Source organism: Dromaius novaehollandiae, chromosome 4, assembly GCF_036370855.1.
Source record: "Dromaius novaehollandiae isolate bDroNov1 chromosome 4, bDroNov1.hap1, whole genome shotgun sequence".
In the NCBI taxonomy this organism is placed as follows: Eukaryota; Metazoa; Chordata; class Aves; order Casuariiformes; family Dromaiidae; genus Dromaius; species Dromaius novaehollandiae.
Window position 1 is genome coordinate 69,042,742 of NC_088101.1, and position 19,740 is coordinate 69,062,481.

The following is a 19,740-nucleotide window of genomic DNA, read 5'->3' on the forward strand; positions in this document are numbered from 1 at the left end:
TGCAAACTGACTTGACTTTAAAAAGTAAGAATAATTTGAAATAATCTAAATATTAAAATGATATCTTTTGGATCGCTCCAATCCATTTCTTTGATCTTTTTTTTTCAGATTGGTCTCCAGTCCAATAAAATAATTACTTAAACAGATCTAGTTCCACAAAACTAGTGTCTAATATTCCAAGGGAATACCTTGTATCATCTTGCTTTTCATGACATATGGACAGTCATTGTAGTCAACACTTTTATAGAAATAAAGACAGAGAGGATAAGATCATCTAATTTGACCCTCGGTGAATCACAGGCTGTTAGATTTCACTAGTTTCCTTGGAATGCCACCTGAAACTTGTGTGTGGCTAAAGAATATCTTCCAAATGACATTCAGCACTGATACGAAGGCAAGAGGCACAGAATCTAGTACTTTTGATAATTTGTGCCAATGTTTAATCATTTTCACTACTAAAAAGTGTGTCTGATTTCTCATTTGAATTTGCCTGCCTTCCAGCCATTGGCTCTTTTTATGCTTTTCTCCACTAGATTAAAGAGCCCTTTAGTACCTAGTATATTTTCCCCATGAAAGTAGCTGTACACTGTAATCAAGTCAACTCTCAATCTTCTTTTTGATAAGCTAGACAGATTGAGCTCTTTTAGAGTCCCACAGTAAGGCATTTTCTCCAGCCCTCAAATCATTTTTGTGGCTCCTTCCTGAACTCTCTCCAATTTTTCACCGTCCTTTTAAAATAGTGGACACTAGCACTAATGAAATATTCTAGTAGCTGTCTCACCAGTTCCTTGTGCTCTTCATTGTACTTATTCATCCTCTGAAGAAAGGCAGAGCTAGTCAGAAGGCACCATCTGGTGAGGAAGTCTGACTGGTAGGGGGCAGATTTAAATACTTAAAGAGTAGCAGAGGGGAGGAGGAATGGGCAAAGGATATTTAAAGACTGACTTGCTAGACTATGATCATTCTTAGTTTCCCCAGGAGGTTAGTGAATTCTTCTCCCTTGGACTCCTATTGCCTGTGTTTAGAAAGCTGAATAGCAGCAGACTACAAAATACAGAAAATGAAAATTTCATTGGGATTACACATGGATGAGGAGAATCAGCACCTGTCTGCTGGAAAACACAGGACTAACTGGGCAAGCAGGGAATAAAAAAGAAGAGACACACACTGTAATAGTCAAATAAGAATAGAAAAAAATCCACATTGGTCAAAAGAATACAAAGGGAAAGTGGATTTTATGACCATAGGTTATGCTGTAATTTATATTTAAAAAGCATCAAATTACAGATGTTTCCAGATGCAGGTCCAGAAGTCAAATAATGCTTATCCTGCAGAGCCCAAACCAGAGAGGGGACTGATTTTGCCCCACTCTGGCTCTGCAAATCGTATTTCTTAGTGAAAGATCCTTCGTAGAAGCTTAAGAAGATGTTGAGCAAAGGGCAGGATGTAGAACCTCAGACCTGTTTACTTACACATCCAGCTGATCATAACTGCTGGGGTAGCTCAGGAGAAAAAGACCATCAGACAACCATAAAGATGGTTGCTGAGATCAGAGGTGACATTCTGAGTTGCGGTTATAAAAGGTATGCAAGTCTGTGAAAGCTTTAGAATTACTGTTACAGAAGTTTTGGAAGCCAAAAGGACTTTCTTCCTCCCTTCTGTAAGGACTAAAGCATTTGCCTCTGGCTTTGCACTGAGCCATGCTTATTCATTCCTGTATGATCTTTAGAGTGGATTCCTACAATGCACTGTGACCAGGGAATAAATCTGAAAAGTGCATAGCAGTCTCAGTTGTTACAGCAGGAGGCGACTTACTACTGTGATGGCATTAACCAAAGCAGAAATTATATTACATGAGCTCTTCACTGGAAGTACTGACCCTGTATTCACAGGATTGCAAGTACTGTTTTGCCTTTTATTTTGATTCTTTAAATCATCCAACTAATCAATAAGGATTCATTATAAAGGACACATGGTACTTAAAGACCTGTAATTTTTGAACATCCTTTATAAAATTATGTTTCATATAATTTCTTACACTTCCTAAAAAGGAGAGTGCCAGGTATCCTTGGTGGTTTTTGACCGTCTGACTAAGGCACGTATGGACTACAGCTGATTCTTTCTGAAAAATCAAAGCTTTTCTTTGTTGCTTAAACCCTTCACTAAAGCTCCCTTAGCCCCTGCTAATATCCTTTTAAACTTTATTTATCATTCTATACCAATTGTTGCCTGAATTCCAATAATTAGGCAAGTCAAAGAACATCAGCAGCACAAATTGCACTTCAGCTGAGGAGACAGTCGGTGTTTCTAGGAATTCAAGTGTCTTTGCTATGTCTAACCTATTGGTGTTATTGAGGGAATACAAAGCATGCTATCTACCTTACATGAAAGTGTCTTAAAGGCTTTTTACTAACTGAAACACATACGGTGTGGGAAGTAGGGCAGAGAACCTTTCCAGACATCCTTGTTGCATATAGCCATCTCAAAGGCTTGTACTTGTTTCCTTCAAATGGCAATTAACCCCTTGAGCCCAACACTAGCAACTACTTGCCATGCCAGGCCAACTCTTTCACTCCAGATTTTATCTCACATGCAAGTGGTAAAACAAAACAAAACAAAACAAAACATATTCTGATGCTTCCTATCACTTTCACACTGGGTAAACATGCCAAGATGCACAAATTGAGAGTAGAACAAAAAAATACGATAAATATTATCTTCAAAGGTCTTACTTTCCAAAATAAAATGATGCCACTGACAGTTCCTCCTCTCAGGGAATAACAAGGAAACATTATACTTTTTAAGAAAATTAAATGTAAAGGTAAATTCTTCTTCACGAATATGAAAAATTTAATTCTACTAATTTAATTCTACTTATGAGTGAGATTTCTCTTACTTTTACTTCTTTCCAAAGGTTAATTTTTAGGAAAGTCTGGAAAACTTCATCCAGCTAGTCTGTGGTTACCCTAGCATGAAGAAATAAAAGCTTTATTTTTTTCAAGCATATATATTCCAAATGTTGTTGCATCCACATAGTCACAACATCCACATAGAGTTATAATATCTTGTATTTAAATTACCTTTTGATAGTTTGATTTTTCATTTCTCAGAAATATAATCCTCCACTTTTTTTCAGGGCAAATGATTCCACAATATAATAAAATTATTAACTCCTCAAAAATCTTCTGTTCAAACATCAGACTTGCCTGACTAAGGATAAGTGTCCTTAATATATCTGAAGTAGTAATATTTTGTATTTAATTTCCAGCTATTATACAAGTTCAGTAAATGACTTTCCCATCAGTGTTTTTAATACAGAAATGTATACCATGCACACACGTAGATCTTCACATTCTCTGATACAAATGTTTTTTTCAAAATGTGTGTGTAAACAGCAAGAATGTGACATTGCACACACAGAGTCAGAACAGGAGACCAGAAAAGAGGAGACCTTTTATTACTCCATCTACATTTTGACCTTAGCTAAATTACACCAAATTTGTGCTACCTCAATTTCCCTAGTTTAAAATTGAGATTGAGATACTTCACTCCATATGTAGCTAATGGAGCTAAGTATTTCTTTATATAAAAATGGGAAATCCTTTAGCAAAATTGATTCAGTGCAAATAAACTAGTGCAATGTTATGGTTGAGAATCTGAACAGGGAGCTATCAAAAAATGCAAAGGCAAACTCCCACAGCAATTATAAAGTAGGTCATATAGAATGTATGTGTTAATGCATTGAAGAAACATATACTTGCTCAGTAAAAACTGCAGTGGAAATCATGGCTTTAAATGTCCAGACATCTATGAGTTCAAATTCTAATGCAGTGTTATAGCCTGAAAGTTGTATTTTCATTTAATAATATTTGATAACAGATAATGCATTGTTTGCATTTTATTCAATCACTTCTGATACTCTGCTCTATTGATCAATATAGTTCTTTTCCTTTGATCTTGACATTGTAGCAGTGCATATGTAGACCTGCAATGACACTGCTTCATTTGACATTGTAATATTCCCTGTACAGCTGTATTTACATCATTTCAGCCCTTTAGAATGACAATAAGTCCCATGAAATCAAATGATGAGCTAGTATTATCACAAAAATAGCATGAAAAATAACATAGCAATAAATTAGCTATCCAAGCAGTTCAAAATATAGATTTTTTTAATATAGTATTTTTTTTCTGTCAACCCTAACTGAAGTTTCTGTTCTCATTAATTCTCCTATTTTCACAGTTTAAAAAGTGTCCTGCAAAACAGTAACTATCACATTCATATAAGAACTGTCAGATAACAGGTCCATCTAGTTAAAAAGTCAGTGGCAGATATTTAGAGAGAAAGATGAGAAACAGGACATGAATACTGTGATCCTTCCCATGGCAAATGTACATGGCAAAATACCCAGCAATCATCATTCAGGAACATGTTGAGACCGAAGTTGCAACTGGACTACTACCAGTACTGTTACTACATAGCTCTCTCACTAATTCTCTAATATTTTTTTGAACCTTTTTAAACTGATTGTCACAGTATTTTTGTTAGAGCTCTGCACTATGCAAAAATATGTTTCCTGTTGTATATTGTAAGGCTAAATCTCATTTTCTGCAATAGAAATCTGTGACTCTGTGACTCTTTGAGTATCTAAATAGAGATGTTTACTCTAATAAACTGGACCTATCTTTCATTTCCAGGAGAAGATGTATATGTATATAGGAAAGCTTATTCAAACTGTATTTTACATTGACTTAGTTACCGCAATGAGTGATCCTGCATATAATCCTAGGAAAGATATTTAGAAGGTACATAATGGGCTTGAGTTATTAAAAACTGAATTATCTTGAAAAGGAGGGATTTAAATTAAAAAACTGTGTCAAAGACACAAAACCAGAACAGTATTTTTTTGTGATGTGTCTCTGTGAATTCAGTACATTTTCTCCTGAAAAGTAACTCCAAATGAAGCATATGGCTTAGAACTGATATCAAACCCAATGATGCTATATGCAATCCACATCTGATGAATTTAAACTCACAATTTTCATTAAAGTCTGCTTATTCATCATACAGGCCGAAATCCCTTCTTTTCATTTGTGAGGGTTTTCTTTTTTTTTCACTGCAGTTGCCATTACCCTTCATCTTGCACAGTAAAAAAGAAGAATCAAAAAACTACAGTAGTTACTTCTGATCTGTGGATTATGTTTTATATGTACAAATTATTTCCTATGGGAAATCTCTACTCTAATTTACAGGTAACAGTTGCCTCAAACTTTCTGGCCGTCTAGATATGATCTGGTGGTTAGAGATGGGTTAGTTGTTGAGATTCCAAATCTTAGCTTACGCATCTGAGGCAACTGGCAGTAGAGTGAGAATCTTGAATTTTGCTCTCAGCAATGCAGTAATACTTCTATCTAAGCAAAGCAAATCCTCTGCTGGTATCAATAATAATACCCAAAGGGGGGACTTACAGGGACTTAACCAGGGACTATCCAGCAGCAATACAACCTTCACAATGCCTAACTATTTAGGTTATACTTTGAGATAACTAGTAGTCACAAAAACACTGACACATTCTCTCTCCCCTATAGAGTAGGAATTATTCTTGTGCTGCAGTTGCTGATGCTTTCATTAGCTTTTGAAAGCTAACAGTTCACTAGAGGTCGGGGGCTAGTTACTTTTGAATCAAAGCACCTCCAAGAGAGTGACCGAGAGATGTGGAAGGCTGGTTACACCCAGATGGCTTGGGATACACCCTGGAAGTAACTGCTTCACCACTCAGTCCAGCTACTCTCTTTCTAAGTGCAGACCAAACTCCCTTGTGTCTTCTGCAGCCTTTCCACCAGGGACCATTTCTTTGGCCCATAGTCATCTGGTGGTCATTGGATAATCTTGTTTTTAATTTGTTCTTTTCAACCAAAATCAAGATACCGGCAAAAAAAGAAATTCACTGCTATATTTTTGTTGCAGAGGGATGGTCCTCTTCTGTTGTTATACTGGCCAGTCTCCTATATATGTCCTGTTTCTAATAGAAGAGTGATTTTCCTAACACGGGCCCACAAGTATGTTATGCCATCATGAGTTAAGGTGCTTTCAAAGGCAGCTTACAGAGCATTTTGAAGAAAGAAAATGTTTTTTCACAATTTTGCATTGGAAAACTGCTGGCTAAGAGTCAAAAGGTGTTACTGTACTCACTTTGGCACACTGAGAAAATTCAGATTTTATGATTATTTTGGCAGAAAATCAGGTGTAAATATTCAGCAACAAAGTGAATCTTGAAGTGGTCATTTCTATTGTCTAAAGGCAGTCATAGACACACCTCCTAAGAAATTATGTGTGGCTGTGCTTGTGATAACATGAAGTTGTAAAACTGGCATTTGCCTAGAACTTCATGGTATCCTACCTATGCACTCTGGACCTTTTTAAACTATATAAAAAATCTGATAAAAACACTGTTTCTGTGCTAGCTATATCCGCGTGGTTTTGGTTTTGTGGGTTGTTTTTTTTTCAGATCACTGAGTCCTTCATAGTATTCACAACAAAATGAGTTTGATTTTAACAGTTCTGCAGTGACCACTGCAAAGCTCCTTAAGTCTTATGCTATAAAGCAGTCAATGTATTTATAGTTCTTGAAAATGTCACATAGCAATGTTATGCCAGGCACAGCATATCTCAGAGACTCCTTAAGATGTCTGCATTGTTGTATTCTATTTGTAGAGGCATTTTTGTCAGCAGCAATGAAGACACGGAGCTGTTGCTGCAGCTCTCTCAATAACATTCAAGCTTATAGTTGACCCAAGGGGCTCACATTATGACATCCATATTTAATTTAACAATAAATCATATTTTCATGGACCACAGTATTGCATTATAGCCTCACTGCTCTATGTGCATGGAAATGCAGAAACAGCAGCCCAGTATGTATCTACATCACAGACTAAATAGTTAGTTCATGAGAGCAAGGTCAAAGTGTGCAGTGACAATAATATATAAAAGGTTTTATTACAACTCTCAGAAGTCTGGTGGGAGAAAAGGACAAAAAAAAGCAGACCAGAAGGGACTGCAAGTAACTTAAGGTGCATTTTTTAAATCCTCTTAACTGTACCACCTTGCTTACTGTCCGTTTTAGTTCTGTTCTGCACATGCCATTGCAATCAGCATTCTCTGTATCTCATTTTCTTTTCTTCTTCATTCCAGCATATTTAAGGGGAAAATTAACAGCATCTGAACCTTAAGCTTTACCTATCTCTTTCTCATAGCAATACTGTCTTCTATTTGCCCTGCATTTTTTCCTGTTGACCTTCTAGCTGACTCTAAATTAAATACTCATATGTTTTCTATTTACTCCCAACTCTAGTCCTGCTTATTCACAGACATTTGATCTTGCTCTTCATCTGCCTCTTATTTGCCTCTGCCCATATCACATCACATCATCCTCAACTTCTTTACTTTCTATTCCTGCTAACTTCAACTCTCTTTCCCATGCCTACTTCTGTGGCCCTCTGCAATCTGACTTTCATTTAATTCATTCTTTCCTTTCCACTAGCATTAGTGTTAATCTTCTATTGGCCAGATTACAGAATAACTTCATTGATCTCCTCCATCAGCTACCTATGGCAATTGTTTGCCCAGTGTTCACATCACTCTCCTCCACAGACCTTATGAAAAACTCTTATCTCTTTTAGAACATTCCACCTTTCAAAACTAAGTAGTTTCAATTAACTTTTTATCGACAGCCTTGATCTTTGGTCTAGATGTCAACGTGAACATATATTACATAAAATTAAAGAGCAACCATGGCAAAAAGCATGTCTATCTATTTCACTACTCTGATTCATGTTCTCTTTATACATCTCATCCAGCCTTCTGTTTCTCATTTCTTCATGCATTGTATCAAAACTAAATTTTCAGCTCCTTGGGGTAAGAAGACATCGTTTTCATTTATCTGTAAAGCACCATGCATGCTTATGGCTCTGTAGAGATGCTAAATATGTATATCCACATTTATTAAAATATTGATGCTTTTATCCAGTCGTAGAGTGCAGAGGCAACATAGTAGCACTTGTATCCATCTAAAAACTATTTTCCATCTATAATCACTCTATAATGTGATATATTTATAGCAGCTGCAGGTTGTGCATTCTGTATTTCCTAGCTCATACTTATGTTGTTCTTCCTGGCCTTCTTAACTAACACTGCCCAAAAGGTAGAAGTCTCCACTTCTCTGACGGCATCAAAATCTTTTTCTAAAAAAAAAGTATAAGGGCAGCATACACTGGTTTTATTATTTATTCACACTGTGTGACCACAGTCTTACTGGGTGAAGGTAGTTGTATGAACTCATGAAATAAAGACTGCTCCTGCCCTCCAAAATCTTGTAATTTAATTAGTCCTGATGGCCAAGATTTTAGTGATTTTGGACACAAGCATTCTTGGCTACCTCACCAGAAAGGCACTGAAGTATTTGATTTTCAGAGCAGTAGAGCATAGCTCTTTCTGAAAAGCAGGGTCTTGAAAAGGGAAGCTCCTTAAAATTTTGGAGATCTTGGCTGACAGTATTAACATAATTAGTGCAAGCATGTATTCCAAAAGCTTAAGAGGGTTTTTATACAAAAAAATAAAGTGAGGATACTATTAATCCAATTATAACATACTGAAATATTTGTATTTACAAGTGCAGTCATAAGCTGTGGATACACTTTCCTTTGTAGTGAGGGAAATTTATATCTTGGTTATACAAAAAGGTTATACAAAAGGCATGCCCAAATCCTACACGAAATCCACATAGGCCCCGTCATAACCCAGAGCTCATTGCATGAATGAGCCTGTATTAATCGTTTCAAAAGTTAGCTCAAAAGATAAGGAATTATTGTAGAGCTGATATTGTATGCAGAACAATTAAAGTGTTCTGCTTCACATAACGCTTAATAAATGGATAAGCATTTAAATCTCAAATAAAGTGAACATCTTGGAATATCCTGTTTTGAAGGATATCTGAGTTGAAAACTTGAACTAGTGGCTCACTTGTGGGCTAGTATGTAGTGAGTAACCTTAACAAACTTCACTCAGACTATCAGGAAAGGAGAAGGATTGAGAGGATGATGTTAGTAGCATTTCTCTATAAAGTTCCTTACAGTTGATGGATTTAATATTTATATTATCTTTGCATCCAGACACTCCATACAACCAGTGTCCCACTGTGCTTGCTATTGTACAAACAGATAGACATTGATCCAACATTATTTTAAAGCCTACATATACAGCTAAGCCTGTGTGAAGTTGCGCTGATTACACTCAGACCACACATGTCTAAAAGCTTTGCCAGATTGAATGAATGGCAAAGTAGGGTTCATTTCACCCAGCTTTTGATGTCCCCATATAGGCATCTATCTCAGAACTAGTCCTCTTGATTACCTTACTGTGCATGAACAGAACTGTGTCAAAGAATACACTAAGATGTGATTCATCTAACCTAGTTTAAAAGTTTACTTTAGGATAAGACATTGTACATTGCAGCATGTCTAGATTTGGTAAATTAATCCCATTTACACTGCCCCAAACAATGCGAATCAAATGTTTATTCATTTCTTTGTATCTTCTTCAGAGAAAGTCAAATCCAGACATCCTGTCTGCAACCTTACAAGTAAATAAAACAGGGACGAGGCTCAGACTCAAACACTGTCCCCCAGTAGACCACAGAGTTTAATTTTTACTCCTGGACACAGGTGCTGTCTGATGCCAGCTACAACTCTCCAGACATGGCTTGGGAGAATAGCACAACCCAGATACTGCTTTCAAAAGATAGTTAGGACGTGGTCTCCCTGCTTTTGGGGGGAAAGAGAGTACAGAGAGATAGACAGCAGTAGGCTCTCTCACTTACTTTCAAAGCCAGAGAATGGTTGTTTGTATATTTTATTTAGTGAAGGAAAAATAATTAATTGGCCTGGATGACAAGTCTAAATTGTGACTTTGAATGAAAAGGAAGAGTATAGCAAGGTAGAGTTTTTAAAGGACCATTTAACTGAAGGTAAGGATTAAAAAAAAAAAAAATGGCAAAAGTAAAAGAGAAGCAAAATAAAGATGGAGGAATGACTACAAAAACTATGAAGCTATGATATTTCATTCATGACTGTGATGACATTGGACAAGTATGACAGGGAGACTGGCTGTCATCTAAATGAACTGGCATTTTAAATACAGTTCACTCGATACATAGCCAGAAGGTCCATTCCCTGTGAGTTACCTCAGAGAATACTACCAACACGAGAAAGATAGAGATGGAATTTCCGGAAGACCTCTGTATTGGACCAACTTTATTTCTATCAAAGCTAATAGTAAAACATCCTCTGAGAAAATAGGACTATGCCTGTGCTGAACATTTTTGCCCATCCTGACATAATGGCAGAAACTGAACTATAATGACTCAATGACCTTGCACAGGCATGAAATATTGCATGACCTCACTGAGTATGGGAGATTGTATTCTGTAAGGAATATGAGACTTAATGGTCAGGTTTTCAGGTGCACTCAACTTTATCTTTCACAATGAGAGGTATGAGTGACGAGCACTTTTGAAGATCAATGTGGTTGCTGTGTTCAATGAAAAACTATGGCCATGCAAAACTGAGTTTAGAAATAATATGTGTATGAAGCACATTTTCATCTGCTTCCATCCCAAGAGCAGGAAGCAGGAATAAAATTACTTGCTTTCCTTTCAGCTAAACATTTTTTTTCTAATTACATCACTTTATCCTGATTTACATGAGTTTTAGCTTCAAGAATCATTGGTCATTGCTGAATGCAAATAGGCACAAAGGAAAATTGTATTACGTTTGCACAATTGATCTTTCATCATTTTAAATGGTACCTTTTAAAATTTCCTGTAAAATCAGCCTCAAATACTGCCATCGTTGACTGTCATCAAGTAGAGCAGGGCCATTTTGGGAAAACCCATTCTCAGTGACGTAAATTATAGGGTTATTATATGTATCCTAGAATGAGAGAGCAGAAGTTTTACTTGGAACAGATGTAAGAAAGCCCATAAAATCAGATGCATTACCCTCTATCTTTTATAAGCTACAAACTAAAACTAGTTCTCATCAAATTGCACTGACCCTATTAACTTAATTTTCCATGAGCTGACCTTTTATGACTAACAATGGAAAAGCAAAACTGTGCAAATATCCATGAAGACAGTGAAATGACTTATTTTAATGAGAAGACTAAAATATCTTTCCTGCATTAGCATCTGCTTATTGTCACTGCTTCTTAACCCCTTGGTACTGGCAGTCACCACATATCCCATTGCCAGTAGTAGACGCATGCCAGGAAAGCTTTACTGCTGGCATCAGAAAGATCATTTCTGGAGTTCAAAAGATGATATAACACTAGTGTGTCATTTCAAATTGTAAAATGACTATCAAGTACAAAGGCAATAACAAAGGACTGAGGCTCCTACTCTTTATAGCTAGCATGCAAAAATTAAATTAAGAATCCCAAGGTGACTTGTTTACTTATACTCTTGTGCAATGTCTTATGCCATTCAGATGCACTCCTCACAAAAAAAAAAGAAAAAAAATCACCCATATTATTCATAGGATTCTCAGATCCCCTCATGGACCAGCTAGTAAAATGGTTCTGTGAGCCTTATGTCATACCTTGATATAATTTGGAAGTCAGTGGAAATCCCATGGTACTATCACCAGCCATGAACTCCCAGTTGCAACAGGCCAAGAAAGATCCATTATTTGTTCAGCTTCATGGTCCAATGAAATATTTAGCGTATTGTCTGTATCTTCATGGTCTTTAATTTTGCAAGAAGTGTAATAGTTCAGAGCAAAGAAGTTAGCAGCACTCATGATTGTCGTTTTTTCTTTAATGAATTCTGGAAGCCTTGATGATAAGTAACTGATTTGAACTTATTCCAGAAATATGGGACTTCATGACAGCTGGATACTCACCATCAGTAAATACTGTTGTTGTAAAACCAGTCTAAAGGACAGGCACCTTTTAGTTGCTTCTTGATCTCCTACAAAATTTGGGTCTGGAGGTTCTACTCAATCTATGTTCACAGCTATAGACACAAGTCCACATTTCTTTTCTCTGAATATCTTCTCATATTTGTGCCAGGATTTAGCATGAGCTTTTATCATATTACAAGCTTCCTTGTAAGCTCTGATACAAGCTTCTTTTAAAGCTGGGGCTATACCTTTTTCAAAACCATCTATGCCAAGAAGATAAGGCTTATTAATAGTCATCCAAAGTTTCACTCAGTCTCCAAACTTTCTGAAGCAATACTTTGCATAAATATCAAAGGTCTCAAAGATCTTTTCAAATCTCCAGCCACTTTCATCTTCTAAGGTCTGAGGTAAGTCAAAGTAATACAGTGTCACCATGGGCAGGACGCCATTTGCCAGGTCATTAATGATTTCATTGTAGTAACTGATTCCTGAAACAAAAGGAAACAAAAAAGGGTTAATTTAATAACTTTATTACATTTCAAAATATGAAGAAACCTTACTACGCTATCTGTTCTCAGATGCAAATACTCCTTCTCCACTGTATGCTGACTGTTACAAGACCCCAGAGCTGGCAAAAATGCTCAGGACACAATGTCTTCCATCGAGGCACATAAAATGAAATGAGCATGCAAATTTTCAAAATAGACGAGTGGACAGCAACTTTCCAGAAGAAGCATAATGCTGATCGGTGCTAGTTACATGAAAATATAATCCTTTCATTTAAATGCCTGAATGGGAGCGTAGCGGCATGTACAAGACCAAAATGCTTTGGAAAAATCCTGACACTTGAGATTCTGACAAATGGATTTGTTCTTAATGAAAACATTTCTTCCCTTGAGAACTGTACCTTTTAAAAAGTTTAGTGTGAGACCCAGCCAGGTAAGCAAGCTGGTCTTTTATGATTTGAACTCAGCTGGGTAAACTGTTTCCCCTAGGCTGTTCTGTTGTCCGTCATTCTCCATGATATCCCCAAGACAAGCAGGATACTGCCAATGCACTCAGTATTTTTTAACAGGGAATCTAGAATGGTGTGAATTCAATGGTTCCCTGACTAGACAGGATGTCTCACCATATCTATATGACATTTATGGCTTTTCACTGGGCTTCGGTAGCTTTTAGATGGAATTTAGGGCATTGGTCTCTTTAGTTACCAACATGAATGACTTGATATTAGTTTATCCAAGAAACCAACTCTCTTCCTTTTACACTGCTACAGCTACAGACAGCTCAACCCCTCTAGTTGCAAGAAGGAATTATCTCAATTCTTAAAAAGCTCAAGACTTCCAACCTTTCTTGCTCCCCCCTTGACATGACAGAGACCAATTGTAATTTTCTGGATGGATTGTTTAAGCTGGCCAACACTGGGAAAACTTTGTGGATGTATTTTTAGAGGCTTAAAAGGAATTTAACTTCTGTTTGGATTTAGCAGTGGCTGACATAAATACGTTTCCTAAAGAACTATTTTTATGCTGCTGAGAGGTCACTGTAAGTTTAAATATCAGGATACTTTAAGCTCTCATACAAGCATTTTTAATTTTGCTTAAATCCAAATACAACTACACTGGTTTTAAACCTTCTGAAAACACTACATACTGCAAAATACATCATAAGCTCAGGTTCAAAGAGTATCAGTTAGCTTACTCTTTTACTAGATCTAGCTTAGTAAGGTAACTGGAAAAGGCCAATAGGAGCCTTGAATTATTTGTTAAGCTAAGAGACTCCAGCTAGGAATAGGTCTCCATCACACTGGTGGAATGTAGAAATCAGACATAAATTCACACAAAGTGTTTAAGAATCTTTAGAATCTAAAATTCAATGAAAGTTCCCAAACCCCTGCTGGATTGAAACCCAAAACTAAGAAAGCATTAAAGAAGTTGAGAACATGGAAGAGAGGAGGAGGAGGAAGAAAGGAAGACTAGGTTGCACAGACTAACAAAATGTATCATTAGGAAATTATATATGGTTTGGATTATTATTTTTAACAGATTGTGAATTAGAGATTTTTTTACTCCAAAACAGGCCACTTGTTCATGAATAAACCAGTTTGTAGTATACCAGCTTCTTCCCATGGGTTTTTAGATTCAGCTTACTCTGTATTGGTATTTAAAAATGCTGACACAGAACCCTATACTACCTTAGGCTGAAAAGGACAGTGTTAGACTTTAAATTACCCTAACTTCAAATGGCTGGTCTTAAGAATTTCTGTCAAGCTGCTTTTCTGATACAACACTTACTGTAACAAGCAATTATGAACCCCAGATTGAGAGTGCTCCTTCCTGTGAACAAAGGGGTGCATACACACCCTTTATCACAAGACTCGGTAAGTTTGTTTACACAGCATTTCACAATAAATCTCACAGGTAGTTTGCTTTTCCTTCTAAATACAGCACCAGAAAAACACATTAAATTTGGAGGAGATACGTGCCTGAGAATGCGCCCATGTAAAAAGGGATGGAATGCATCAGAATTTTAATAGTTGAAAAAGAAAATTCTTGCAATTTGCATCCAGTTACGAGCAAATTCACAGTCTGTTACTACTAACCCTGAACAGTAACCCATTTCACTTTAGTGGGACTGGTCATGTGTTAACTGTTTGCTGATGGGACTGCGAGGTTTACTACCCAAACATAAGCTGGGGATAATAAAAATCCTTCACTGGTACAGGATCCAGTTTTACAATATTTAGAGCAGTGCTCCAGAAAAGACAATAAAAGTTTCCCATTCTAATTTTCAGATTATATATTACTTAGTACAATTTATAACATTTAAGTGAAACCAACTGTCATTTTTTACATATCAATTAAACACCAATAACAGAAAAGATTTATGCTTTGTGTTAGAAAAAGAAAGAGGAATATAACCACATCCCTGAAAAATGTAAATGTCAAGTCAGATTTCCAGATTGTTTCATACTTTCCAAAGTAGCCTGATTTCATTTTTATGGCTACCTCTGTAGGTCACATAAAAGCAGAAATACGGAAGGAAACTTTCTTCTGGGGAAAGTGTGTATACACAGGTTGGGTTGGAGACACTCCAAACATTTTGGGATTATAGACATTAAGGAACACATTGGAAAATGAAGGCTCATTCTTCTCTTCTCTCCGTCTTCCTTCCCAGTCTTGATTGTCTACGTTAATGCTGAAGTAAGGCATAACACCAACTCTCCTAGACGTAATACCCCTATGCCTACTACTTCTGTCCTCCTCCATACTGACATCTAGTGTTTAGTAGCTAACTTATTCTGCTCAAAGCAGCTTCTAGGGTAAAAATAATTGTACAAAAATACTTTAAAAACAAATTCGGGATGTTTTAACCTAAAACCTGACATTTCTTAGAAATAATACACCTACAGGATTGCTGCTGTAAAAGAACCCCCCCCCCCATGAGTTGGAAACAGAAGGATTTTAAAGGTTTTCAAATGTCCTACGTTTTAGGTGTGAAATTGGTAGTGAATCAGTTGGTATGAATGATTTTATTTGAAAGGACATTGTGCGCTAAGCTTTCTAATTCTTCACATGCTCTTTGTAAAAATGTTTATATAGAAGATGATGGCCTTTCCTTGCTATGCAGTTACAATTGCTTCAACAGATCACTGCACAAGAGAAGTGAACTCCTGCCTAATGAAAACTGGCCTACTTGGAGTTCCTCCAATGCCCTTTTGCTAAACGTAAAGTTCATAATATTAATCAGGCAGCTGCTTATACTGGGGATCAAGTGAACATTTTCTGAAATTATAGCTGAGTTTTGTCAAAATGTTAGCTTTCCTTACCAAGTGCATTCCGAATGTCTGCTTGCTATCTCCCACTCTGACATCTAAATAACAAAGCCTGTTCAGTAGGCGGCTCGGTGGCGTACGTACAGTGCCTGCAGCACTAGCTGAAGGAATCTAAGCACAGGGAAGAAACCACAAGTACTCAGCCAAATATAAATTCAGTGTGCCACAAAACGCATTCCTGGGGAAGGGCAAGCTGTGCTAGTAAAAGCAGGCTGCATGTTGTAAATTTTGGTGGCAAAGGTAAAGCTTCCAGTCAGGCCTCTGTGGGACACTGGCACAATTTTGCAGTCCTGCTCTGCAGGGGAAAATGGCTAGTTGGTCTGCTTACAGCAGATTCACCAGCCCCCCCTTGCGAATTCTTGAAACAGAGGCTCCTCCACTCTCTGGTGAGAAATGTAATCTGCAGGATGCAGAGGACAGACTGCTGCCTGCTTCAACAGCTGAAATTCGACATGACCAACATTCTGCAGAGAAACACTGCTTCTGCTGGTATTCTCCTAGTACAGATCAGGATAACCTGAAGGAGCATTTTTTAAGAAATCTATTGCATTGTAGCCTTCCATCTTTGCCACCTTCAAACCAGTGCGAGAAAAGAATTGCCAAACTCTGCCCCAGAAGTACAAAGATGCATATATTCTTGGTTGAAATGAGATTCAGAAGAGTAGGAGATAGAGTTGAAGATTCAGAAGTTCATCCAAATCTACTTTACTTTGTTTTTGTTGGAACATTCTCCCGCCAGCACACAGGAGGCCTCAGTTAACCACCCTGATTCTCCTATCCTTTCCAGTTCAGCTTTGGTTCCTTTTATTCTTCATAATTCCCTTCATTGCTTCTTTCTTCTATTCCCGACATTGTGCAAGCAAATCTGCCCTTTTCTTTCTTTTCATAGTAAGTCACCTTCATCTTTCCCCCCCAGTCTATACCAAAGGAGTTAAAAAAACAAAACAGATGTGCAACAAATTTTATATCTGACATTTAGCAATCTGACCAGCCTGTTGGTGTGTTGCATCCCTTTTCCCTTACATTTTTATATGACTTGCTGAGATTGTGAAAACCCTTCTCTTCAGAAGAGGGACTGTCTCGTGTTTGCCACAGAACTAAGAACAATTGCTAGCTGAGTATGAAGAATTCCCTCTAATTTTCTAACTAATGAAAATATCTGCAGAAATTCTGTCTCTCTTATATGGTGTAAAACAGTAGATGTGGAGTTCAGTACATCTGGTTATACTGATAAACTATCTAAATGTATTGGCCAAATAGGAGGTTTGTCTATTGTAAGCCATCCAAAAATATCCTCGTGGCTAGGATCCCTGTAAGTATAAACATTCTGATGAAGCAAAGTGATTTAGAGTTACAATTAAAAAAACTGCAGTAAGCAAAAAAATATACAGGAAACATAATACTAATCCTGTCCCAAAAGAATGTGCTATCCAAGAGGATCTAGAATATTAATTAGTAAGTTGTTGCAAACCTATAAAAATCATCCCATAATTACTCTGAAAAAAGTTGCAATTTCAAAGCTACACTGCAGAATAGCATACTGGATTAATTATGCCAGACTGCAGCAATAACCTTGAATTAAAGCTGCAACCTTCTATTTTTAAGAAACAATTGCCTTTCTGGTTGATGAAACCTGTCGTCCCATCAGGTAACAGACGTGACCAGGAAAGAGAAAAGCGATAATGAGTCAATCCAAGCTGTTTGATACATTTCAAATCTTCCTCCCACAGAGTGTAGCTGCCACAAGCTACATCACCAGTCTGGTTCTTGAAAACTCGATCTCCTCCCTGATGGGTGAATGTGTCCCAGACATTAGGGCCTTTTCCATCTGCATTCCAGCCTTCTGATTAAAAAACAAAACTTAGTCGTTACACTTTTGACATCAAAAGACATATGTTGAATGTAAATGTTTATCACAACGCAGGCACAAGAATCTCAAAATCTTACGAGCAAATCAAGCAGCATTCGCTCCCCCTCCCCCATACCATTTGAAGTAACTAGCAGTTTTCAAGCATTAGTATGTATTTGCATTAGGTTTTGCATTCATTCATATTTTTGCTTGCTGTTAATTATTTGAAAATCCTGATTCAAAAAGCACTCAGAGTTCTGACACACTTCATACTTTCTTAGCCAAAAATCAGATGCTTGCAACTCTTGAGATATAACACATTTTCACAAAGGGCATTTTCTAATGCAGCTTCCATCCATAAATGTAAAAGATCAGTCCATATCAAAGAAAGCCTTTGGGGTATGAGAAATACATCCAACAAATAGGCACTTATGGCTTTCTGGATGTCCTTTGAAAATCCTGACAGTCTGTTAAAAAGAAAGGAATGCCATTACGAGCCATGGCCCTAGGCATATACAAGATGAATTAATAACACAGCTCTGCAAATCTTCTGCTTTTCGCTTAGCCAAACATTCACAGAAATGAATTCTGTATGTTCCAAATCCCTGCACCACTTTCTTCACTCCCATAGTTCTGAGAAACTTTTTTGCAATTCTAAAATTGAGATAGCGGTTACCTTTAAAAATTTGAAATTTAGCTACTGTTTGAGATCTGACATTATACGGTATTTAAGCCAAATAAATGCACCTTTCTTCATGACAAGCTTCTTTATCTTGCCAGAACCATGCTGTAGCCCAGGCAAACATTTCATTTTTAATGTGGAGAGCTCTGTAAACCTACACCCCTGCAAAGTGCGACTTTATCATAAAATTCCAAATAACCCCAAAATGTTCAGCTTCATTTACCAACAAGATTTTTCAGAGCTCCAGCGAATGCACTGTCCTGGGTTACTCTCTAAAAACTAAAATGACATTGTGTGTTAAAATCATGTATAAATTAAATATCAGTTGGGTTGTAAGATTAATAACTATATAATAGCTACATATCAATCCTCAGTAAAAGTGTTTTAATAATCAATTAGTATCATAGAAATTAGAGATGGAGGAGAACTATTAGGAGGTCATTGAGTCCATCCCTTGACAATGCAAGATTGCTCCCTTAAGTATATTCAGTACTTAATACACATCTGTCTTATTAAATCTAAGTTTAATGCAAGGTTAAGCATATTGAAGACACTTAATTTAAAGCATTACTAAAATCTGTAATATCACTTCTATAACGTAGCTTTTCAAAGATCATTGTCACATTTCATGTTCTTTACAGAATTTTATCACAGCACACGAACACCAATACATCTACATTTGGTTGATCAGTAAATTAAACTCTTACAGGGGACAACCTTCAAAGTAGGTCAATTTTTAGATCCAGACAGTTTGAGTTTCTGTTATTCTCAGATTTTATCACCAACTTTGTACTCTGTCTGAACGTTCCTCAGAAAAATACAATACTAAAAGTTTTCTGTGCTGCTTTTGATTTCAAATATACCTACTGGAAAAACAGTCGTTTTTGGGGGAGTGCATAAAGGAATAAATAATAATAATTCTCTTGTGGTATCTACAATTTAGAAGTCTTTAACAGCAGATTTCCTGCAATACATTTGAAACAGTCACCCCAATCTGGACTATGATACGGTTCTTCTTCTCCAGGGTTGTGGTGAAAAGCAGCTAAAAGCTGCTCTATTGGGCAGCTAAGACACCTTCATTTAAGGATAATCAGCTGGCAGAGATGCTGAACTGTTACTTTTTTGCCTGCCTTCCTCCAGCCAAGGAGGTAGGAGGGAGGGGGAGATGCATCTGATTTTCAGTGGAGTAGGACTGTAGTATGGTGGTGATTGGCCCGTATAAAGCCGCGACCGGGGCTGTGGCAAACAGACCCACTTGCAGGCATGCTTCGGGTTATTCTTAGAGCTCCTTTGTATAGTGCTGAATATCCGAGCTAACTAAATAAAGTATAGGAAGCAATCTAGCCAAGGCAACAGAAAGCTCCACATACACTGATGTATTCTGCTGAGCCACAGTTAGGCTGCACAGAGCTCTGC

General features: G+C 37.1%; 1 pseudogene; it reads right to left on the reverse strand.

The window, feature by feature from the left end:
- LOC112995492 (cytosolic beta-glucosidase-like) overlaps positions 1–19,740 on the reverse strand; it is a 32,671-nt pseudogene that overhangs the window by 10,749 nt on the left and 2,182 nt on the right.